The sequence below is a fragment of the Mus caroli genome, unplaced genomic scaffold (assembly GCF_978045245.1).
Source record: "Mus caroli unplaced genomic scaffold, Mus_caroli_1 scaffold_17, whole genome shotgun sequence".
Taxonomy (NCBI): Eukaryota; Metazoa; Chordata; class Mammalia; order Rodentia; family Muridae; genus Mus; species Mus caroli.
In genome coordinates this window covers 55527430-55553966 of record NW_028227272.1, presented here as the reverse complement: position 1 = coordinate 55553966, position 26537 = coordinate 55527430, and the positions used below count along the sequence as shown (strand labels likewise).

Here is a 26537-nt window from a genome sequence, read left to right as displayed (position 1 = left end):
GAGTACTTACCATACATACCATGCATGTCCTTTTTGGGTCTGAGTTACCTCACTCAGGATGATATTTTCTAAAGTGAATATTAGCCACACACACCCCATCCAAAAAAAAAAAAAGTACAGAATACCCAAGACTCAGTCTACAGAACTAAAACAGGTCAACAAACTGAAGTACCCAAGTGAGGATGTCTCAGTCTCACTTGGGAGGGAAAAGAAAGCAATCATAATTGGGGAGGGAGGGAGGGACCTAGAAGGGAAAGTGGGCATGGGGTGGGAGAGGGGAACCTGATCTGATATTGGGTGAGGGAAAAGGACTGAAGCCCTAAGAGCCAGCAGAAAGACTGGAAACAGGCAACTTGAGGAGATAGGAGGTTGGAGGGACCTCCAGAATGTACCAGAGACCTGGGAGGTGAGACTCGCAGGACTAAAAGGAAGGGACCTTAGATGAAATGCCTGACAGTAGAGAGAGGGACTTATAGAGCCCACCTCCAGCAGGAAGACAGGGCATCAAATGAGGGAGAGGGTTGCCATCCCACAGTCAAAACTCTCACCCATAATTGTTCCTGTCTGAAAGAGATGGAAATGGAGAGGAGCCTGGGGAGAAGATTGTCCAGCAACAGGCCTAAAGTGGGATCCAGCTCAAGGGGAGGTCCCAGGGCCTGACACTGTTACTGAGGCTATGGAGCACTCACAAAAAGGGACCTATCATGACTGCACTCTGGAAGACCCAACAAACAGCTGAAAGAGTCAGATGCAGATATTTGTTCCCAGCCAATGGACAGAAGCTGCTGACCCCTGTTGTTGAGTTAGGGAAGCTGAAAGAAGCTGAGGAGAAAGGCGATCCTGCAGGAGGACCAGCAGTCTCAATTAATCTGGACCCTGGAGATCTCTCAAACACTAGACCACCAAACAGGCAGCATACACCAGCTGATATGAGGCCCCCAACACGCATACAGCAGAGGACTGCAGGGTCTGTGTTCACTCAGAGATGATGCACCTAACCTTCAAGAGACTCGAGGCCCCAGGGAGTTTAGAGGGATGGGTGGAGACTGGAGGCCCCAGAGAGTCAGGTGGGGTGGGGGGATGGGGACATCCACATGGAGATAGGAGGGTGGGGAGGAGGTATGGGATGTGGAACAGTCAGAGGGTGGACTGGGAGGGGGGGCGGGCAATAAAATATGGAGTGTAAAAAATAAATAAATTATTTTTTTAAAAAAGAAATAAACAAGAGACTACTCAAAAAGGAAAAGGGTAAGCACCTTGGCGGCCTGAATAAATGTGAAGGACCTTATGTTAGGCAAAATAATCCATTCAGGGAAGACTTTGCACCAAATGGCCTTGCTTGAATGTGAAATTTTGAAAATCCAAGCTCAAAGAAACTGAGAACAGAATGGTGGTTGCTGGGGCTGAGGAAAGATGGAGACTGGGGGGAAGAAAATCAAAGCATGCAGGCTTTGAGTTATACTGGAGGAGTAAGGTCAAGACATCTACTAACAAGCTTTACCACCCTGAACACCAGTCTGTAGTAAACATCAAGAAGACCAATAGGTTTAGGTGATTCTCATCACCTAAAACAAAGGTCTGTAAGGCAATCCATGATGATTAGCTTCATCTAGCTATCCCATAGAGCATGTGTATTTGCAATCAGCATGTAGTGTGCCATGCTGACATAAATCTTTACATCAGTAAATAATTCTTTAGAGAAAACGATGAGGAAAAAAGCCAGAAGAGGTTAAAGAAGGTAGGAGTGGGAAAGAGAGAAAGATGGAGACGATATGAAGGCTAAGCCAACGAATTTAGAAAAGGGTAAGATGGTGGTAGAGTGGCAGGGCTTGGAGAGAGCTCGTGCAGCCAAATGCTTGCCCTGTAAACATGAGGACCCAAGTTTCATTCCCTGAACCCATGGGAGAAAGCAGGGAGTGCTGAGAGAGAAGTCATCTTCCTCAGGGATGAGCCCCAATCAGTTATCCAATACCAAGTGGTCAGCCTTGAAATCATTTACATGTAAGCAACACTAAATGGACTCTGTGAGGCTAACCTGATCTACATAGTGAGTTCCAGGTCATCCAAGACCTGTCATAGAGAGACAGTGTCTCAGAATAATACAGAAGAAGAAGAAGAAAGAAAAAAGAAAAAAATTTCCAAATACCAAAAAGGTTAAATAGAAAAAAGTGGCTGCTATGAGATTTTCAATGTCTTCGGTAGTCAACTTATAAGAGTTTGGGGTTGGTAGTCACATGGGTTGTAGTATAGCTCCCACACCATCGTTGGGCATCTTTGACTCCATGAACAAACTTCTCTGTATCTTAGCCCATAGCTCATAATTTCTTGTGTCATCATTTTCTGATCAAGGAAAACAAGCATTTGGTCAATAGCTACAAAGATCTTTTTGCTGTTCAGGCAAATGAGAAAGAAATCACTCAGAGGTCATAAAGAACCTTAGCATAAGTGACCTTTATGGTTAATAATGCCTTTGCTAAGAAAACGATTCACAGACTGGTTATGGCTGTTGGTTTAACTGTGTTCATAAATATAGGAGACAGACCAATGAAAGGTTATGATACTGAGCCAAAGAAAACAAAAACCACCCATTATTGTGGTGTAACATTTTTGTGCCATAGTCAACAAATTTCATCCAAACTGAGTGATCAAAAGGCAACTGCATGCACCTTACTAATTTTAATGGCAGCAATCACTGTGTCTGACACATGGATAAATCATTTTCCAGGTACAAGCCTTTCACAGGAAATGTCAAGTAGCTGGTGTGGGGTTAGAAAGTGTGAAAAGAAACGAAAAAATAATTATGCAGTCATTCCTGGAAACTACTCATTAGGGTCAAATCATATTATTTATTGTGCTAGGTAGGATTCAATAGCTTAATTTTTAATTTATTTTTCCAATTTACTGATTGGAAAAGTAGGAAGCTTGAGAAGAAAATTAATGAAATTTAGCCAGGCAGTGGTGGTGCATGCCTTTAGTCCTAACACTTGCAAGACAGAAGCAGGTGGTTCAAGGCCAGCCTGGTCTATAGAGTGAGTTCCAGGACAGCCAGGGATATACAGAAAAACTCTGTCTCAAGCAAACAAATAAACCAACAAACAAGTAAGAAAGTAAATTTAAAAGTAACTATGTTTTTCAAATTAGTCAGGATACATTCAGCTTCAGGCAACAGAAAATATTGTTTAAATGGCTTTAAAAATACAACCAAGACCCATGGAAGTCAGTTTACAAGTTTCCCAGAACAACTCAAACTTTCAGGAGACAGAGCCTCCACCTAGCCTTCTTTGTTGTTCTTGGGTTGTATGCAACCTAGCTTGACCTCAAAGTTGCTATTTGGTGTGGGCTAACCTTGAACACTTGATCCTGCTGACTGCTGGCATTACAGGCTTGAACCACCACACCCAGAGTTTATGCATGCTACACACACACACATGCACACCCCTCCATAACATAGTAGATTGTCACCTCACTGCTTGCTGGGTGGCTGTCCCCGTGTTCCCTAAAACACATGCAGATTATGACAATACTTAGGCCCCAAGATTTTAGATCAGATTTTACAATCTCTGATATACTTAATAGTTTCTCCTAAGCATGTGTTTCATAATAAATGCTTGAAATTTTTAAATAGTTGTAGTGGCTATTCCTGGTTGTCAACTTGACTATATTTGGAATGAACTACAATCTAGAATTGGAAGGCTCACCAGTAACCCTTATCTGGAGGCTTGGAGATAGAAGTTTCTGACCTGGATCTTGGTATAGAGATCTTGAGACATAGTGGCTATGGATTCCAGAAGATTAAATCTCCAAATTCAAGGTCATCTGGGATTAAAGGTATGGTGGAACACACCTTTAATCTGGGCTACACCTTTCATCTGGGATTAAAGGTGTGGTGGAACACACCTTTAATCTGGGCTACACCTTCTGCTGGAAACAATATAAGGACATTGGAAGAAGGGAGGCTCGCTCTTGCTCCCTCGCCTGCTTGCTGTGAGGGACTGAGTAACTACTAGATCCTTGGACTTCCATTTACAGCTACTACTGAACCATTGTTGGAAATTGGACTGCAGACTGGCTCAAATCTGGATATTGATTCACTGGCTGTTTACCACGATCTAATGTAGCCTTCCTTTCATTTGTTTGAGAGTTTTTCTGCTTATACAGATAAAACAAATATGCAGTAGGCTTCCTATGTATTTCGTTCCTGGAAACACCATGATTGATTAACCAGTATCAAAGGTCCAAGCGAGTCATGCCATTATAAATTTCACCTCTCCTGTGCTGACCATTACTGGGTATGTTATTATAAACATTGCATTTTCTACACTGTCTATTATAATAACTAGGTTCACCTTGTCTCTGGCGATTCAATGCTGCCACCTGGCCCTTGTTACCTCAGAATCCAATTAAACCCATTGAATTTAATTCATCTAATTGAGCAGAAGCATCTCCAATGCTAAGATCTGGCACAAGAAAAAGGGAAAGAACAAAACCCTTAAATGTGCTGGTACCCCTCTCACCAGTTTGCGTCTTATAGAGCTGGTGAAGGACATATCTTCTGGACCTTTCCACTGTGGGAGATTAGGTTTTACGCAATATATCCACTCTAGCATTGCAATTTCCCTAAGTCATCAATAAATTCCTTTACTATATAGAGACTATCCATAAGTTCTGTGACTCTAGAGAACCCTAAGTAATACAATAGTGATGTGTTCTGAATCCGAAACCACAGATAGCTGCGTCATTGTGGAATGTCTGGCTTTGTGGGATATGCCATGGGTTTTAGCTGCTGTCTCTAACACAATGTTGGAGGTAGCCTTTGCCATTCAGACTTCACAAATGGCAAAACTCCAAGTAGGAAGTTGTAAAATTCTCTCCCTATTTGTGCTGATAAACTACAGGACAGAGACTCTGAACATCGGACTTCAAGCCATCATATATAAAGTCACATATTAAACATCTGTTAGGGGAAACAAGAAATGATTGACAGAAGAAGGAAGGGCAAACTTGTAAGCCCAGTCAAAGACAAACAAAACAAAATGCTTAGAGTTTTGCTTGCAGCCATCATGTGGCTACAAAGTCATGGTGGATATTCAGATCTATTGAAGTGAACTAAAGCTACACTGCTACTCAATTTGCTGAGGTCAGGCAAACATCCTGGTTTTCATAATTTTTGATCAAGCTTACTCTGACCATCATAAAATCATCAGCATTTCCAGTAGTTGCCCCTGAGTATCTAGCCCATAAAAGCAACCATTCTTCTTGACACTTCTCAGGAAGTTTAGCTAAATGTAGTTCCTCACAACGCCCAGCTATAAAACACTCTTGATTTGATGACTCACAGAGCAAAACAAACTCCTTTTGCCAATAGGATATTCTATGAACTACCCAGGAATATATGTAAATAAACGCTGCACTTCTTCTTGTGCTTTAGTCTGGGGTCCCCAAGCAAATGACAATTGTAGCCCCTTTGTTCTAAAGAAAACATAAAAAAAAAAAAAAACAACTTTAGTGTCAAAGGTAAGTCCAAGAAAAGGGGAAAAATAAGATGGGAGTAATTCCTCAAATTCTCAAGTGAACTAGAAACTCACTTAGAGCAAATGTTGCTGTCAGAGACACTGCTGTCATCGATGGCATCACCGCATTCACATCTCCCACACTCACCCAGAAATTAAAGTGCTGACTCCCTACAACCCCAGGGTGCTTTGCATTGCCCGGCCCTTTCCGCTCCGCCGTTCTCCTACATAGAAACAGACATGGCGCCAGTTGGAATGGCATGATCCTGAAACCCCACTTCCACAGGGATTGGCAGCAGTGAGTGGACACTTGGTTCAACCAGCCGGCATGCAAAATGCACAGATACAAGGCCCCTCGTCCCTCGTCTGGCCCCATCAGGCCCATCCTGAGGTGCTCTACAGTTAGATACCACACCAAGGTCCGGGCTGGCAGGGGCTTCAGCCTGGAGGAACTCAGGGTGGCTGGGATCCACAAGAAAATGGCTCAGACCACTGGCATCTCTGTAGACCCAAGGAGGCAAAACGAATCCACTGAATCACTGCAGTCCAACGTGCAGCGCCTGAAGGAGTACAGTTCCAAGCTCATACTGTTCCTGAGGAAGCCTTCTGCTCCTAAGAAGGAAGACAGTTGAAGATCTGAAATTGGCCACCCAGCTGACAAGGACCCGTGATGCCCATCCGGAATGTATACAAAAAGGAAAAGGCCAGAATCATCAACGAAGAGAAGAACTCTAAGGCTTTTGCCAGTCTCTGAATGGCCGATGCCAATGCCCAGCTCTTTGGTATCTGAGCAAAAAGGGCGACGGAAGCTGCAGAGCAAGATGTTGAAAAGAAAAAGTAATATGCGGTTGGAGAGTTGCAAAAAATTTTCCAGAAAGAAAAAGAAAGAGAGAGAGAGAGAGAAGGAAGGAAGGAAGGAAGGAAGGAAGGAAGGAAGGAAGGAAGGAAGGAAGGAAGGAAGGAAGGAAGGAAAGGAAGGAAGGAAGGAAGGAAGGAAGGAAGGAAGGAAGGAAGGAAGGAAGGAAGGAAGGAAGGAAGGAACAAAGAAACAAAGAAAGAAACTAGGAAGGGCACTAGGTTGCAAAATCCCTAAACAGTTGCAAGCCCACTAAGACATACTTTCTCAGCCCATTTTGGGATACATTCCAAAAGCTCTCCTAGTTACCCAATACACCACCTCTTCGCCATGTCTAGCCCTCCCCTCTCCCACCTGACACCCATATCCCTCTAGCCTGTGGTGAGTGGGGTTGGTTCTAAAAGGAAGGTAAGGATATAAACCACTTCCCTAACACCTGGGGAGGAGAACAAAAATACTTTAGCTTAATTTTCATGACTGTGAACGAAGAAGGATTGTTTCACTTTGTGCTGTTTAAGTTACTAATATCCTCACTCATCGCTTTTTTTTTTTTTTTTTCCCGAGACAGGGTTTCTCTGTATAGCTCTGGCTGTCCTGGAACTCACTTTGTAGACCAGGCTGGCCTCGAACTCAGAAATCCACCTGCCTCTGCCTCCCAAGTGCTGGGATTAAAGGCGTGTGCCACCACCGCCCGGCATCACTCATCGCTTTAATAATCCAGTGCTACATTTGGGAGTTATATTTGAGAGAGAGAGAGAGAGAGAGAGAGAGAGAGAGAGAGAGAGAGAGAGAGAGAGAGAATGAGAAAATAAAGATTTAAAAATAAATTACTTAGTAAACCCCAAACTTATAAGGCATGAATTTATAACACTTATATAAGTTATAAATCTATTAAAAGAAAGTAGACAGACTTGGAGAAGTATGGCCCTGGCTTTTCATTCTGACTCCCTAAGCACTAGCTGAGCTATAGGACTAGGTAGACAATTAATTTCATCATTGAAATGTAGTAATGATACTGACCTCTCAACTTGGAATTTGTGCTGTGTCACATGGACCCCCTCATTAAAGGACTGGGCTCAGAGTGTAGATTGGTGGTAGAACACTTTGTCCTGGTGTATTAGTTTTCTGTCGCAAACTTCTTTTAAAAGGTATTTATTGTGGCTTTGCGTTACAGAGGGATAAGGGTCCATGAGGATGGGGAGAAAAGGCTGCAAACTGTAAGCATAACCACATGAACAGGGATGTTTCACTGCAGGCCGGAGCAGACAGAGCAAACCGGAAGTAGCTTGAGGCTTTAAACTCTCAAAGTCCATCTCCTAGTGAAGAGTTTCCTGCATCAAGGTTGCAGCTCACCATTAGCCTCCCCAAACATTGCCACCAATTGGAGAGCAGATGTTCAACCAAATACCCAAGTCTATGGGAGAACATTTTCCATTCAAAAGACCACACCTAGCAACACAAAGCTCCGAGTTTGATCACTAGGACCAAAATAGAAGCAGTGACCATCAAGGAAGAGGGAGAAGAAGGACTGACAGCTAAAGATTGGGGAAGGTCTAGAGCAAATCAGGATCTTCTGTACAGGACAGGATAGGACTGCTGCTCAAATGAACTCAGCCCCTTTGGTCGCTTTGCATGTTGAACTGGAAATGAGATGAAAGCATTATCTGGCCTCCGGAAAGGCAGAGCAAGGTTCAATAACAATGGCATTTACTGAAAATGGAAAAGCTGAGTCACTGTGCCTAAAGCATGAGTATATCCTTAATCATTCTGAAAAATGTATATGCCCTTACTCGCAATTCATATAGACAATTAGAAGGTATGGCCAAGATGGAAGTGACCTTTGTAGGTGAAGAAAATGATTCCCAATTCATGGCATTCAAAATATGACTGCTCTCCCAACATTTTACACAGAAGAAATGCAACGCACCACAAAAGTTCACAGAGAAGAAGAATGGCTTTCTTCTGAGTCGTTTGCATTTTCTACATATTAGAAAAGGATATGTGGTACAGCAGCCGTGACCGTGTGATTTCTCTTCACAACTTAAGACTGTCTGCGATCTCTGTTTCGGAATCCCTTTGCTAAAGGAAAGCAGGAGCACAACACTAGCTGGATAAAAAACTGCCCAACCTTGGGGAGATTGAGGGTGGGACATGGGGAGTGAAGACAGGAATACTTGCAAGAAGGCATAACGTTATCTTACTCCACTACTGTGAAACAACAACAAAATTGTATTCCCTTTTCAAGTCCTTACCTTTTGCTTAGGACTTGAAAACTGCCAGGCAGTGGTGGCGCAGGCCTTTAATCCCAGCGCTCTGGGAGGCAGAGGCAGGTAGATCTCTGAGTGAGTTCTAGGACAGCTAGAGCTAAAACAGAAATCTTGTCTTGAGAAACCGAGAGAGAGAGAGAGAGAGAGAGAGAGAGAGAGAGAGAGAGAGAGAGAGAGAGAGAGAGAGAGAGAGAGAGAGAGAGAGAGAGAGAATCCTTCAGTCTCTCCTCAATTCTCATCAAACCTGATTCTGTTGATGTCCATATTCAGCTGCTCCTCAGTCAGCTCTCCCTGCTGGGGAGGGGCTTATTAATTGGCACAATAGGTCAGCCTGGAGTTTTCCTTCCTCATCAGAAGAAAAGAGGTTTTGATAAGCTGTCTCTCTGTCTTCAAATCCCATTCATTGACCCATAAAGATGTTGTCAACTGGGTTTCTGGGAATATATTCTGAACTCCAACAACAAATGGAGGACCTGACTGACAAGTGAAAGATTCAGTTAATTCTTCTTTAAAACAAACAGAAGAATTCTAGAGATTGAGACCACATGGAAGAGTTTGGGATTATTTAGGTATAAGATAATGTGGAAGGAGGAGGTCAAAAGATAAATGAAGAGTTAGTGCAAACTTTTGGTAGAAATCAAATTTCATACATTTATAAGGCATAAAGATGGAAGCAAAATTCCATTTGATTACTAATAGAGGTTTGTTCTGACCTTCTGGGAATGGTATGTATATAGAGAGTAGGCTAGACAGTTTAAAGAGTTACATTTAAGGTGACCAAATCATCAAATTGGTCTAAAACTTTCCAATTCGGGCATTGGGTTGTTCACATCTTAGGAATGTCTTTAGTCTATTAACCTTGAGTGGCTGGTTACCCTAAGTTGTTAGTGCCTAGTTTCATTTCCCAGAAGTCTAATAACCTCTAGTGGATTTTTTTTTTCATTAAAGAAAGAAAGGAACAGTTGAAGAGAATGGACAAGAAACTATGATGAGGGGCTGGTGAGATGGCTCAGTGGGTAAGAGCACCTGACTGCTCTTCCGAAGGTCCAAAGTTCAAATCCCAGCAACCACATGGTGGCTCACAACCATCCGTAACGAGATCTGGAGCCCTCTTCTGGAGTGTCTGAAGACACTACAGAAGTACACAGCTACAGTGTACTTACATATAATAAATAAATAAATCTTTAAGAAAAAAAAAGAAACTATGATGAAATATTATACTCAAACTCTGATTGTAGAATTTGAATTTCCTTTCATTTTTTTCAGTCTACAAGAAAAGCCAGGTCTAGAACTTAATTAAAGAGATAGGGTGGGGCATAGTGGGGTGAGGTTTTGTTTTTTGTTTGTTTGTTTGGTTTTTTTTTAGATATTTTCTTCATTTACATTTCAAATGCTATCTCAAAAGTTCCCTGTACCCTCCCCCCCGCCCTACTCCCCTACCCACCCATTCCCACTTCTTGGCCCTGGCGTTCCCCTGTACTGGGGCATATAAAGTTTTCAAGACCAAGGGGCCTCTCTTCCCAATGATGGCGGACTAGGCCATCTTGTGCTACATATGCAGCTAAAGACACGAGCTCTGGGGCTACTGATTAGTTCATATTGTTGTTCCACCTATAGGGTTGCAGACCCCTTCAGCTCCTTGGGTACTTTCTCTAGCTCCTCCATTGGGGGCCCTGACGAAAGGAGCTAAGACAAAAGGATGGACCATCCAGAGACTGCCCCACCCGGGAGTCCATTCCATAATCAGCCATCAAACGCAGACACTATTGCATATGACAGCAAGATTATGCTGAAAGAACCCTGATATAGCTGTCTCTTGTGAGGCTATGCCAGTGCCTGGAAAATACAGAAGTGGATGCTCACAGTCATCTATAGGATGGGGTGAGCTTTTAATCCCAACACTTAGGCAGCTGGGCCAGGTGGATCTCAAGTTCAAGGCCAGCTTGGTCTTCAGAGTGAGTTCCAGGATATCCAGGGCTATACAGAGAAAACCTGTCTCTGAAACCAAAATATAAAAAAATGAATTAATTAAAGAGATAAGAAGGGGGAAATCATTAAAAGTTGAGCAGAGAGGCTAGAACAAGTAGTAAAGGAAAACTAATGAAAAGAAAGAAAGGAGATGTGTGTGTGTGTGTGTGTGTGTGTGTGTGTGTGTGTGTTTCTATATGGATGAAATGTTAATTACACATGGTTCTGTCCCTCAGGAGACATTATCAGATCCCTTGGCTGTTACAACTGGAAGTAGGACATTTGTGTCAACTGAGTGAAAAGGAAACCGGTACACATCACATGATGCATACCAACATCAATAGAAAAAAGAACTTCTTGAACCCAAAGTGTCAATAGTGTCAAGATTATAAAATTCTGACCCAAAGGAGGGGATCGGTAAAGTGCAAACAGGAAGACTATTTTCCCTTAAGCCATATTATTCAATGATATTGAAAAATAAAACAATTTTCAAGTATATAAATTGTCTTATCACATAAATATCATGCTAGGAGAACGTGAACAAAAAGCAGTACTTCAGTGCCAATTTATTGCATTAGTCTGCCATTAAACAATCTGACAGACGAAAATAATCCTTCTTCTAGGTTTTCTGACTTTAGTAGGAAAGGGGGTGTCCCAACTCAAAAGCTATAAAAAACTACTGTTAAATAGAAATTAAAACAACAATTAGGAAAAACAAAAGTCATCCCGTGGTCACTCCAATCCGCTGATTCATTCACTCCACAAGGATAACATGTCTTCAGGCCAGAGTCCATGAAGAAATTGGTTATGAAGATGAAGATTGGTTATGAAGAGTAGCACGCTACTCTGAAGCACAAAAAGGCCCCTGACTAAAGGTGAGCATTGTGCAGCCTCAAGAGCATATCACAGAAACCTGTTCTGCTTGAAGGTGTCTCAGAATATACAATAATTCCCCAATAGTATGTTACCAACATGTATACTGTGCTACCATATGAAGTGCCATAGCAACTAGAACATAGCAGTAAGAATTTCTGTACCTAACACACCTAAATTTACAAAATGAACAGTAAAAATATAACGCCAGGTACTACTAGGGTACTTTCTGTGAGCACAGTATGCCAGTCTGAAAGATGCTCTGAATGGTTTAAGGACAGAATAGTGCATAAAAGTAAAGCCTAAGGCAACAAACAACGTTATGGGTTGCTGCAAAGTTTATAAACAATAGATCTATAAAAGATGTTTTTTCCTAATTATAAACCAATCATAATATATAATTATTTTTACTTCCTTGTACTAGCTCTTAGCTTGAAATAAAAGCATAGGGCTGCTAAGACAGCTCAGTTGTTTACAGCATTTGCCTTGTAACCCTGAGGTGGAGAAGGGGGACTCCCTTGTGTTCAGTTGCAAACCGGACTAGCTTACTTGGCAAACTCAAAACCAGTACAGACTCAGTCTCAAAAGCAAGGGGAAGGTTGTCCTTGGCCCAACAAAGCACTGCCCCCTTCTTCTTCCTCCCCATCCTCCCCCTCCTCCTCTTTTATCTACTGAGGATCGCACCTAAGGCTTCACACATCCTAGGGCAAACAAATTTGAGATAACTGGCTAGGTTTGCAATCTTCCTGCCTCAGACTCCTGAGTGCTAGCTACTGCACTTGGTATGACAGGTGTGCTGTATTTTTGGATGTCTGACAGTGCTGGACTATACCAGCATCAACATGAACACAGGAATAAATACAACTTCCATGGTGCAAAACAACAGAAAAAAATTCGACACTGTACAGTTCTTTACAGTACTACCATCACGTATGTGGACTATTATAGGCTGAATTATATGACATCACATACATACACACACATATGATTATATAACTGTATGATATAAAGCAGTGTTGTTGGTAAAGACATATACTAGGTATAGATATAATGTAGCAATTGTAGCTTGTTTTATTCCTGTGGACCCTGAGGGTAATAGTCAGACAAAAGGTTGTGCATGTATAGTACAAATTCTTGGCAACATTAATTTTACTATTGACAATCACCTAGTTATGACCAATACTGTTTATTATAGTCACAAATCCATGTCCCATTTTAATCACAGTCACAGACTACAAGGTTATATTGTTCTTTCTCTGTTTAGAGATTTCTCGTTCAAAGATGGATTTAGTTTTGCATCTCAGATCTTTTTGCACATATACCAGTATATAGTTTTGTACATATACCAGCGTATAGTTTTGTACATATACCAGTATATACTTTTGTACATATAGCCAGCTGCAAAATAGAGATAGTTTCATTACTTGATAACCAGTTGTTAAATATTAATCACACATGGTAGAATTTGCCTGTGAATTGTACAAGAACAAGTAGATGCATTTCTTTCCTTTAAGTTGGAGGATAGATGGGTTTTAGGATCTTCAGTTATTGATGACTGTATTAGTTACTTTGCTGTTGCTGTGGTTAAACGCCATGACCAAAGCAACTTATAAAAGAAATAGTTTATTTTGGCTGACAGTTCCAGCAGGCTAGAGTCCATAATAGTAGGAACAGTATGGCATCAGGGAGGCAGGCATGGAGGCTGGAATAGAATGCTGAGAGCTCATATCCTCTATGGTAAGCATGAGCAAGAGAGAGAGAGAGAGAGAGAGAGAGAGAGAGAGAGAGAGAGAGAGAGAGAGCTCCAAGTTTGCCTCTGGTGAAACACTCCCACCAACAAGAACAAGTCTCCTAAACTTCATCATCTGCACCAACTGGAAACCAAAACCAACCACTCAAATATAAGAGCCTAGGAGGAGCATTGACATTCAAACAATGTTGTAACCTTGCCTCATTTCATCATAGGTCTTATGGCTGCAGGAGATGGAAATAGCAAGGGTGAAAACGTCACAGGATCTCAGGCCTAAAGAATGACCATTTATGGTAGACCAGAAGTCCAGGAAGAGTCTACACCACTCCCTAGGAGGAAAGGCACTTGCTCAAGGGCCCAGCTAGTTTGAAACCCAATAGGAATTTGACTCTAGGCCTCTGATGCTGTGACCCATGAGTCTCATTTTATTCTTGTCATTTGGGAATCTCAGGAAACTGGGACTCAGGGTGTGAATAATTGCTCGCAGCATCCTGCTGCCGTTATTCTCATGCCACATAAAGGATGCCATTTATTTTATTATCTGAATGATGAAACATTGACCTTAAATTCAGTTCACAAAAGAACCGCACTTTCTGCTCACATTCAGAGATAAGCAAGAATTCAGAAGAGTGAGCAGTCTCTTGCTCATCCACAAGTAACGTTGTGTCTTGGTGAACATTTCTTGAAAACAACTCCTTGTCTCGGTGATGATACCAAAGCAAATGATAGGTTTGTTGTTGTTATTGGGGGGTTCTTTTTTGTTTGTTTGGGTTTTGTGTGTGTGTGTGTGTGTGCGTGTGCGTGTGCGTGTGCGTGTGTGTGTGTGTGTGTGTGTGTGTGTGTGTGTGTGTAAGACGTTGATTTGGGAGTAGTCAGTTAAGATGGAATGAAGAATTTTCACCAGCCCTCCTCTCAGGCAGGCTTTTGTGAGAAGTTAGAAGGAAATGAAGTTGTCAATTGCTGGTAGTCACCTCGGGACAGTACTGAAGAGGTTTGAGTCATTGTTCCCCAGTTAGTTTCTTCTCAGCTGAAATCTACTCTACCAACTCACCAACTTCTCCCACTGCTTCCCTTTCCTAACAACATGGCTTTCTTTTGGTTAGATAAAAGCTAAGCTTGGATCTCCAGGAGAAAGACTATTTAAAGATGCTACCTCCATACCCCTCACCCCCCTCCCCCCAAAACACACACACACACACACACACACATACACAGGTTGAAAGTACTGGAGTCAGCACAGGACATATCAAGGCCAAGTTCTCAGCACAAAGGAATTTGCCCCAGAGGGACAAAAGGCAGGGAATAAGAGAGGAAGTCAGGAAACAGAGGATGAGGGAGAAGGGAAAAGGAACAAAGGACAGGGAAGAAGGGATATTTGTTCCAGAGAGACAAAGGGTAGCCTATGGATAGAGAAGAGACAGACATGATCTATAGGCAATTGGCAGTTTATAAAGGGAAAGGGGGAAACCTTGTGTTAGAATGAATTGGTGTGCTTTGATTAGACAATTATAGTATCCAAAAGAGTGTTTTATTGTTGGATTTTAATACTTTGATAGCTGGACCTTGGTGGTCAGCCTCAGGAATAAGTGGTCAAATAAGGATGTAGACCTTGGTGGCTAGCTTTAGCAATGATATCTATGGTTTAACAAGGAGGAGGGAAGGGGGAAGAGCCAAGCCTACCAGGCCATATTTGACATGCTTGGGTTTGTTAGGGTTCTTTGGGGTTTCTCTGTGTATCCCTGCCTGTCCTGGAACTCACTGTGTAGACCAGGTTGACCTCAAACTCAGAGACCTGCCTGCTTCTGAGAGTGAAGATGTACGCCACCCCAACCCAGCCACTAACTTCTATTTTAAAGAGGAAATTAAAGGGGTGGAGGAGCAGAGCCAAGCTCTAAAAATAGGACTGAGACACAGCTATGGTTTCCTGTAAACAGGAGACTTGCGACTTCCCTCCTGATAAGTGTTTCTCTGCCTTTGTTGAAAAATGTTGTAGTGTCGCTCACCTATTTTAACAGCTGCCCCCCTTTTGCATCTCTTTTCCTAACAGCTTGACCTATAGCTGTGAGGGATAGGACAGCTTGGTCTTTGCTCTACTCAGATCAAAACTGTAATTTCATTACAGTACACACAACAGATCACACTTCACAAATCCCATCTCGGTTCATCCCCAGAGCTATCCAGGAGAGAAGATGCTGTCATTATCATTGTTTCAAAAACAAGGAGGAAGAAGACTTGGGCTATCTGTTCAAGTTTTCTGAGTTCAAGGCAGCCAGTTATCCTGATCAAGTGTGCCATAGGGCAAAAAACCAACTTTCAGAAGTCTCTAATGAAGCCAGAGTTTAAATCTGTGTGGTGATCCTCGGTATTTTTCTACCTGCTTGGCAGAGTCCTTCCCCACATGAGATCTGATTAATCAGTGTCATTGGCTACTCTGAACACTTAGTTCTTGTACCCCTGTGTGAAAATAGGTTGATCTCACAGCTCCTGACTACATGTAAGATAAGACTGGTGCTAAAGGCCCTCTTTCTTTCTTAACTTAACCCATCCTGGTTGTTTGTTTCACTGACCTATAAATAGCAAGGCTTCCCTTATCATTTAGGCTCAGATTAAGCATTCCTTCCCCATGGAAATTTAATTGGCCAGCAGTATTGCCTTCCATGTCTCCCTAGGACATCGCCTGGCATAAGGGACACCGCCCACAGAGCAGATGTAACTCTCAGCAGAGCTGGATTCTCCATGCACAGGTTAAGTGTGTTTCTGGGGCACCAGAAAAACGGAGGCACCACATTATTTTTGGAGAAATTAACAAATTATTATTTTTCAACTACAGAAGAAATTATTTGGGGACACAAGAGGATCTTGTCATTCTATTACTTAACTTACATCCAATGTTGGTTTTACTTCATCTTATATTGTCTTTTGGCACTGTTGGGAATTGAACCTAAGACTTGGCACAAGCTAGGCAAGTGCTACTCTACTGACTAGCAGACACAATTTAACATTTCCTTTTTATCATCATCATCATTATCATTATTATCATTATTATAAAAGAAGAGAGTCCTGGGCCCGCCAGGTACCATTGAACTCACTCTGTAGACCAGGAAGTCCTCAAGCTAGCCATTTTCCTGCCTCAACTTTCCCAGTAGCTGGGATTACATGTAGTCAGGCAGCACTAGGTCTGGGGCATTGGGGTTATTTTTATGTAGAATTACATATAGGTATGAATTCCATTACAGTTGACTTTGAGTCTCTGAAAGTTTCAATTTATCACTCTGTATAGTATCTCTTTACCAATACTTCCATTTTTCTGAAACATTTTAATAACAAATGGGGCATCTATTATACTCAGTTCTATTTTGGGGGAATAAAAACTACAAAAACATTAGAGAGAAGTGTGTGTGTGTGTCTTTGTGTGTGTGTGTGAGAGAGAGAGAGAGAAAGAGAGAAGGGGGGAGCATAGATCCTCTTAAAACCTTTCCCAAATTTCAGAATGTTACTAGATATATTCGATAATTAAATTGAGCATTGATTGATCAAATTTCAAAGTACATGTCCATCTCAGCTAGTGTTTCTATTATCATAATAAAACATTTCGACCAAAAGCAACTTGGGGAGGAAAGGGTCTGTTTCACGTTATGCTTCCACTTCACAGTTCATCATCAAAAGCAGTGTGGTCAGGAACTAAAGCAGGGCTGGCATCTGGAAGAAGGGGCTGATGCAGGGGCTATGGAAGAGTGCTGTTACTGATTTGCTCCACCTGGCCTTGCTCGGCCTGCTTTCTTATAGCTTCCAAGTCTACCAGGCCAGGAGTGACCTCACCCACAACCCACTGGGCCCTCCCCATCAGTCACTAATTAATGCCCTACAGGCTTGCCTACACAGCCTGATCTTAGAGAGGTATTTTTTACCCCCATGGTTGAGGCTCCTTCCTCTCTGACAGCTCTAACTTGTGTCAAATTGAAATAAAACTAGACAGCACAATGTTTGTTCCATGCTCAAAGCCTCTGTACTAGTAAATAATTTACTCTCAGTATGTTTTATTAGGACAAGACCTTCACCTTTCTTGTGTTTAAAAAACCTGGGGACTGAAGGAGACAATCTGTGAGGCCAGGACTGCTTGAGCATTAGGTAATGATACTGTGAATAAATGGTCAGAGACACTGTTGTCCAGAGGATTGGGAGAGCCAAACAATGTTGTATGGAAGCTCTTTTTATCTGATGAAAGTAATTTTTCATTCATCAATGATAGACACTTTACACTTCTCAAAACCTACTTCTCTTCTTCTTCGGGGCTTTGAATTTGTGCCACACTAATGGGTAGGGACAAAACAGTGCAGAGGTTTCTCCATGTTGTATTCCTGCTGAAGCCACTCTGAGATTTAGCTAGAATCTGGTCTCCATGATGAATACTGCCTCGGAAAGCTACCGAACTCTATTTCTAAGAGTCCAAGGTCAAGATGGTCTAGCCAACTTAACTTAGCCTTTGTTAAAACTGCCTTTGCAAAGCTCCCTGCAGCTGCAGAGAGAGATAACCTATACAAGGTTATCTTTGCCTTTAAAAACCTGGTATTCTGGACACTACGGGCCACACCTGGGTCCCTGAACACTTGGGTGTGGTCCCAGCGGGCTGGAATAAAGACTTTTCAATTGGCTCTACAGCGGGGATGGTCATTTCTGGTGAGCTCCCCAAAACACTAAGCTAACATTTAACTTCTTAACACTGTTCATTTGGAAGATATTAGGGTACATGTCTCTAGCTACTTTCTTGCTCACTTCTGACCTCAACTTGGACACTAGCTCCAGCTGTTTTTGTTGTTAGTTTTGTTTTTGTTTATTTGTTTGCTGCTTCTCTCTCTCCTTGTGCTAGAGCTTAGCTCTTGACTATCCTCCAAAGGCCCTTGTATTGAAAGCCTGGAAACCATCCATCCCTTGGCGTTATTTGGAGATGTGGAGGCCTTTGGAAGTGCAACCGAGCGAAGGTAGTTAGGTCAGCTGGGTGTGCCTGTTGACAGGATATTAGGACTCCTGTCCCTTCCCCCCTCTCTTTACAATCTTTGTTGCAATAAGATTAGCAGTTTCCTCTGCCACAGGCTTCTAAAATGTTGTACTTATTCTGTGATCACAGGACCTAAGCAACGTGGCCACCAAAACAGACCACACACTGAAACATCTGAAACCGTGAGTCAAAAAGTCAACCTTCCCCTCCTTTAAGAGGATTCCCTTGGCTATTTTGTCACAGTGAAGGAAAATTACCGGCCTTGACTGTGATTCTCTTTACACTTAGACCATGAAGTAGTCCTTTAGAAAGAAGTTAGATTGCTTTGATTGTTACTTCAAATTCTTTCTATTCATTCACATTTAGAATAATCCTGACTTCAGAGCCTTATCTTCAAGGCCCCCTGGGACTCCTGATCTAGCTTTTCGTTCTCCTACTTCCTCTACTCAGATAAGGACTCATTTCACTGCCTCTAATAACAGGCTCCAGGTAAATTGATCTCTTGCCTTTTCCTGCATGTGAAGCACATACCCAGCTGGGATGTTTGCATGAACTTGCCATGCCTGGATTGTCCAGCAGATCTACAAGTTAAGTTTATACTTGAAACTCTTCTCAAAATTCGTCTAAATTGGATAGAATAAATCAAACAGATATGAAGTCACTGCCGTGAAAGATTTTTTTTTATACTTGCATGACTTCAGAAACAAGGCACATGGGGAAATGTGGAGGTCATTCAGAACAGGAGAGACTGGAGATGAAGATGGCAAAAGCCATGTGGCTTCTGAGAAAACAACAAGGCAAGGAAAGGGGAGAGGAAAAACAAAACTGGTTTAGGATTGGCTCGTTTGAATAGGTAACTAACAGGCTCTGCAGTATAGGGACAATGTTCTAAACTATCTGTTACTTGGCCCTGGGCTGTTAAGGCTGAGGTGTCAGTTAGGGCTTGTGTGGTACATTGGTTAATTCTGCATGTGAGCAGCATGCTATCTGTACCCAGGAATTAGATAACACTGAGAAAGAACTCTCTTCCCAAATCCTTGAAACTCCAGAAGGCAAAGCACAAAGCATCAGGAACATGAAAAGATGGAAAGGCAAAGAAAATGCTATAGATATACAATTATTATTCTGCCACTAGAGAGAAAAAATATATGCCAGTTCTAAGAAAATAGATGGAACTAGATATCATCGTGTTAAAGCAGTCTCTTAGAAAAATATCATATTTTCTCTCATAAGAGGAATTTAGACAAGAAGTACATATAAGTAGGGAAAATGGAAGAGATGATGACGGGGGCAATGACGAGCGAGAGTGATCAAAGAATATAATATACATACTGAAAATGACACACTAAAATCTAATCTTTTATATAATTAAAAAATTATGATTTTAAAAGAGAAGATAGTCTGGTATGATAACATATGCCTGTAATTCCAGAACTTGGAAGGCTGATCCCTGAAGACCTTGAGTTAAAACAACCTAGACTACATACAGAGTCCCAGACCAGCCTGAACTATATATATGTAGAGCTGGTCTCAAAAGAGTGGATAGGGTGGGGGACTAGTGACAGACCACTTACCCAGCATGCAATAGGCAATAGCACATAATGAATGAATGAGTGAATGAATGAATGAATGAGTAATTAAGAAAAATGGTACACCCAGACATTAAATCTTTGACCACTGACATCTCACACCTAGAAAAGAGAAGAGGGCACCTGACTTCCTGTTTGTGCTGTTTATTTAGATATAGATTTCCACTATACAGTTCAAGCTAGCCTCTGAAACTCAACAGCCCACAGGTCTCACCTTTCTAGAACACTGGGATTAGAGCCCTTCCCACACTAGACCCTATCCATCTTTTTTAAGAGTCAAGAAAAGTATTTCCCAAATGTTTGCTTCTCCTAGTCCATCGACTGTTGTTCCACATGTCCTTCAGCAATGACAAAAACAATGGTTGCCACAGGAGAGCTCAAGGTGGTGCTCATTTACACTTAGGGTCTGGAGAAAAATCCAGGCTGCCTTAACATTTATGTGCCAAAGATCTCTAGAGCCAATAGTTTTATATTGACAAAAGTGAAGGCAGTTTGCTTTGGTCAGCAACCTGTACAAGGAAGAGTTCATGTTATGAAAAATAATGTTTCTCAAAGATGCCTGTATCTTTGTGTGTGTGTGTGTTTATGAAGCTTTTTTTTTCAATTTTTAATTTATTTACATTTCAAATGTTATTCCCTTACCCGGTCCCCCCCCCCCAGAAACCCACTATCCCATCCCCCTCCCCCTGCTTCTATGAGGGTGCTCCCCCACCTACCTACCCACTCCTGCCTCCCTGCCCCAGCACTCCCCTACACTGGGGCATCTTTCAAGCCTTCATAGGACTAAGGATCTCTCCTCCCATTGATGCCTGACAAGGCCATCCTCTGCTACATATGCAGCAGGAGCCATGTGTACTCCTTGGTTGATGGCTTAGTCCCTAGGAGCTCTGGGGGGTCTGGTTAGTTGATATTGTTGTTCTTCCTATGGGATTGCAAACCCCCTTCAGCTCCTTCAGTCCTTTCTCTAACTCCTCCATCGGGAACCCCCGCAGTCAGTGCAATGGTTGGCTGAGAGCATCAAACTCTGTATTTGTAAGGCTCTGGCAGGGCCTCTCAGCAGATGGCTATATCTGAAAGATGCCTGTATCTTAACCCATAGAAGTGGTGAATACATTGCCTTATATGGTGTGATGGTTTGTATATACTTGGGCCAGGGAGTGGCACTATTGGGAGGTGTGACCTTGTTGGAATAGGTGTGTCACTATGGGTGTGGGCTTTAATACTCTAGTCATAGTTGCCTGGAAGTAAGTATTCTGCTGGCAGCCTTCAGAGGAGGATGTAGAATTCTCACCTCCTTCTGCACCATGCCTACCTGGATGCTGCCATGTTCCTGACTTGAGGATAATGGAATGAACCTCTGAACCTGTAAGCCAGCACCAATTAAATGTGGTCATTTATAAGACTTACCTTGGCTGTCCAGAGCAGTAAAAGGCTAACACATAGGGCAAAAAGAATTTTGGAGAAGTGACTGAAGTTTAAGACCTTAGAAGGGGAAGACTACCTGGGTGGATAATGTAATCACAAAGTCCTCTTAAGAGAAATAGGAGTTGACCTCAGTGACAGAGACAAGAAGGTACTACTGTGCTTCTGGCTTTTGGTAAAAAATGATGTGACCCAAAGAATGCAGGCACCACTGTGGCCTCCAGATAAGCAATTGTAACCTCTCACCTCCAGAACTATGACACTGCTTGGAGCCAGAGAGCTGTGGTAGTGCCTGCAGCAGCAGGAGGGGCTCAGGGCATGGCTGCTCTTTGATCAGGTTCTGTCTTTACTAGTCAATACAGTCCATGGACAATGCACACCTTTACTGAGTTGGGAAATACAGGATGTCTCCACGCTTGCAGTGGATTTCCTCTTGAAAGTGGCCCAGTCTCTGCCCCTTGTGATGGAGCTCTCCTGGATTGTCATGCTATCCCAGTCCGTGTTTCTCCCACTGGTGCTGTCTTCAGGAAGTTTGCTTCCCAAGGTTAAGATCCTCAAGGGCCATACACAAGAAATAAACCCTCCCCCAACCTCAGACCAGCTTTATTCCAAATTATAGCATTTTATCTATTATAGGAACAGAGAAATGTTTTCCTTTTAACCCAAATCACTAAAATACCTATCTATGAGGAAGAGAAAAAAGTTATTTCCAGTCAAAACATAATAATGCATCTTTACTTTAAATTCGAATTTTGACCATTTGTAATAGAAGGAAGCTTGGGTCTTCAACTTAACCGATCATGGCTGTTGAGAAAACGAAATATTAAATTTAGCTTTGTCTATCTCATCTAACTGCATTTTATAAACATTCTAAGCCCTGTTTTCTTCATCACAGCAAAGATACTATCTCTTTTGCATCTTTTTAGCAATGGTTTTAATTTGGTAAATTAATATGTTTAATCCCTTAAACCATGCTTCTTAAACTGCCACCTCTAGACTTGCTACATCAGCAACTTCAGAGCAAATGCAACAGCAAAGGTCACACTGTAGTCCTACAGAATTAGAAACACTGACCACGGCTAAATATACCCTGTCAGATCATGTAAAAATTGGTTTAAGCTTGCCTGATGCAAAGGTTAAAACTCAAGTCACTGTAGTTTGTTAGGGTAAGACATGCATATTGAGATGTTATTAAAATACTACCAAACTCAAAACACAAAAAGACTGCTTGGCATTTTGCATCACTGTTAGAGTTCCAAATATGTCTTGGACAGGTTACTTCAACAGTGGCTCAGAATCCTTGGGTTAAAAAAGAAAAGATAAAAGCAAGCAAGCTTTACTTTTAAGTCAGTGGTAAAAGGCATCTTTAAGAAAGAGAGATAGAGAAGAAAGCATAAAAAAGGTTGTTTCTTCTTTTCCTACTACCTTATGCATGTGTCTCGTAATCATAACACTGCTGAACACTACCAATATGCACATCTATTCTAATCTGAATAGCTGCATCCCCATTCATATTTTGAAATGTGCAAACGTGATCATTTTAGTATTCAAGGGCTTTGGGCAGTGATTAGGTCATGAGGGTGAGCCCTCTGGATTGTAGCCTTTGCAGAAGAGGTTTCAGGAAGGTACCTTTTCCTTTCCACAGCTGAGGATGTAGAAGTTTCCTTGTGTAAAGAAGCAACCATTCACCAGGCAATCTCCCCATCTCCTGCTCTACTCATGATTCCTCTGAGTCTACAACTGTCATGGTTTGTATATTCTTGGACCAGGGAGTGGCACCATTTGTAGGTGTGGCCTTGTTGGAATAGGTGTGACCTGGTTGGAGTAGGTGTGTCACTGTGGGTGTGGGCTTAAGACCCTCACCCTAGTTGCCTGGAAGTCAGTCTTCCACTAGCAGCACCCTTTGGATGAAGATGTAGAACTCTCAGCATTGCCTGCGCCATGCCTGCCTGGATACTGCCATGCTCCCACCTTGATGATAATGGACTGAACCTCCGAACCTGTAAGCCAGCCCCAAGTAAATGTTGTGTCTTATAAGATTTGCCTTGGTCATGGTGTCTGTTCACAGCAGTAAAACCCTAACTAAGACAACAACCATGGGTTTGTTTTTGATTCAGGGTCTCATATGTAGCCTTGGCTGGCCTGGAATTCACTATGTAGACTAGGCTGGCCTGGAACTCACTAGGTATATATCAGGATGGTTTTGAACTCATAGAGATCTACCTGTCTCTGAGTACCCAATACTGGGATTAAGGGCTTGTGCCACTGGACACACAAGCTTCTGCAATTGTGAGAATAAGTGTTTGCTGTTTACAACAATCTAATTTATGATGTCTTATTACACTGGTCTGGATGTCTGCTAGCCCACTACCATCATTGAGGCAGGGAACCTTCCAAGGCCCACTGCATTCTCTTGAATGTAACACAGCACACACTGCAAACAGAATCTCAGCAGGGATATGTGGTCTGAATCTTCCTCTAGCTTGTCAAGGCATGCTCTCATATAAATGGATGAGTGAATGAAACCATTATATACTCAGAATCCCATTCTCATAGTCAATGCACATTCTGGTATACCATATAGTTTTCCTGGAAATTAGATTTGGGTTAGTGCCAAAGGAATTTCTGTTGCAATAATTTGGTTATAGTAATAAAAAAAAAAGTTAAAGAATTTTTGCACAGGCTACTTTAATTAGAATGAGGAAAGGTTGTACCTGAACCAAGACAAACATCTATTCCATGAATTCTGAACTAAAACAACTTAAAATAATGACCAATGATATTAAACGTTTAGCACAATAAAATATTAGGGAATGGTAGTATATGTTTCCAGAGAACAATAAATAGCAGTTAATAAATAACTTGACTTCACAAATCTGCCATTCAGTGCATCTCTACACTTGTTTCTCCTGAAGTGACCTTCATGTGAAATCTTCTAGAATATGGCTGATTTCTTGAGAAGATTCCAGACTGTGTCGTTCTCTAATTGGATATATGGAGAACCAAATCTGGGGGGGGGGGGGGTGGTGGAACGACACACGACTGTTTTCTTTTTCTCTTTTCCTTTCCTTTAAATATTATGTTACTTAACAGTTTGTTTATGAAAAAGAAACAAACCATGTAACATGTTTCTCAGGAGAGCAACTATGTTGCAATTAGATTTGCCTAGCTAAAGTTCAAGACCCCTCCTTACTGTTGCTTTTGAGAGCCTGGGAGTTACAAAATCCCTGGAAAGCCGACTAGACAGGCTTTGTAATAGAGGTGGCCAGCTTCTTCCTTACCCCCCTGACACGAAACAAAAACCTGACAGCTTAAACCAATGGTTTTCAAACCTTCCAAATGCTGGGATCTTTTAATACAGCTCTTTGTATTGTGCTGACTCCCAACCATACAATTATTTTTGTTTCTACTTCATAGCTGTAACTTTGGTACCGTTATGAATAATAATATAAATATCTGATAGGCCGGATAGCTGATATGTGACCAGTGTATTTCTACTTCATAGTTGTAACTTTGGTACTGTTATGAATAATAATATAAATATCTGATAGGCAGGATAGCTGATATGTGACCAGTGTAGGGGTTTTGACCTACAGGTTGAGAACTGCTGACTTAACCTAAAGGCTTTTAGGCTTTTTATCTCCACTAGCCCACCCCTTGCTGATGGACTGGCTAGACAAAGCCTGCTCAGGACATGCCACACAACAGTTCTGAGGCAATCAAACCTTCTGGCTTTCTTCAAACGGACCAATCCTAAATTGGGGGGGGGGGGGGAGTGGCTTCTTCAGACACTGTCACATGAAAAAGAAACTAGATTGTTTTCCGCTTTCTGCATCCCCACCCCGACCCCTTGCTTTCAGAGGGTCTTTCTCTCTGTGTATCTGCTCCATGTGTGTTTCCTCACCCCAACAAATGCCTTTCTTCAACTGCTGACTCTGTCCCTGCTGCTACCTTTTGAGCTTCTGATTAGCCCTGCCCTTTGATTCTTTAACTGGCAGAGAAAATGAACCTGGGAATCTGATCAAGACCTCTAGACTATATCACTTTAAAAAAAAAAAAAACTTATTAGCATGTTTCTAGCAGTATGTACTGGTTGGAGGTGTTGTGAGAACTCAATCTTTCTCAACTCAAAACCCTTTATTTTTGGAACTCAAATTAGTAACTCCCAACTGGACCCAGTTTGGGAAAGGCTACTCAATATCAAAATCAAGAGTTAACTCCTTCCTGAACTAACAGCCCACAGCACAGTGTCTCACACTATGGTTTTCCTCAGTAGACTATTCCCAGAAGAAACTTTAATCAAAAGCAAAACAAAATAAAACAGCTCAAGTTCTGCAAAAGAAAGCAAGAAAAAAATGGTGAGGGAAGAGAAGAAAGAAATGGAAGTCTGAAACAAACAAAAAGAAGTGAACAAGCCGTTACTTTATGACATTTTAAAAATTCTGTTTTACATACATATAAAATCTCTATCTCTATCATCTCTATCTCTATCTCTATCATCTCTATCTCTATATCTATATCTATATCTATATCTACAGGCCCAATCCATTGAGGGTTTTCCGGTGAGAAGCTTCAGTCCCTTTCTAGCTTGTTTTTTGTCATGTGAGACTTGCTGTGGCTTTGATCTGACTCAGATCTGAGTTTGAACCTGGCTTCCTGCCTATCTTTCTTGTTTTGGGTTATTTCAGTCATACATACCTTCCAGGGTTACTGGAAAGTCACCTGCCTACCTTCTACCCATTCCCTGTTCTATGGACTCCTCAGGTCTGGCTGAGGCTCGTTTTGGGCTTCTTTACTGGCCTTGTATGGACAGATGACTATCAACAAGAGTCGGTCTCATATCTCTTAATGTTGCTTCATCTACCACTCTTGTACATATTTCTTCATCTCAAGGGAGTAATGAAAACTTTATACTTGTTTTGGTGGCCTAGTGCTTTTTTTTGTTAGAGCAAAAGAAAGGTTTTCAGCTATATAGGAGTCAGCCCGATGTGTGGCAGTCTTGTTTAAAAGCTCAAAACCCAAATTGGGTGAACTGAGTCTGGAATACTCAAGTGTACCGTTTGACTTTGTTTTGGGAGAACAGGAGTTGCATGCAACAGGACTAGAAGGTTGTTCAAGAGAGAATGGTGCGGGGAAGAGAGGAGAATTAAGGCTGGAAGGAAGGAAGGAATGGGAATTGGAAAGGGAAGAGAAGGGAGTGTTTAAGAGGTTAGCCTCAGGCTAAGAAGTAGAAAGGTGGGTCTCTAAATGCAGTGCACGTACAAAATGACCCACAGCTCTGGGGTGGAATCTCATCTGGGAAGCCT

General features: G+C 42.0%; 1 pseudogene; it reads left to right on the top strand.

The window, feature by feature from the left end:
- Positions 1 to 1772: 1772 nt before the first annotated feature.
- Positions 1773 to 6300, top strand: LOC110311325 (large ribosomal subunit protein eL13 pseudogene; annotated as a pseudogene).
- Positions 6301 to 26537: the final 20237 nt, after the last annotated feature.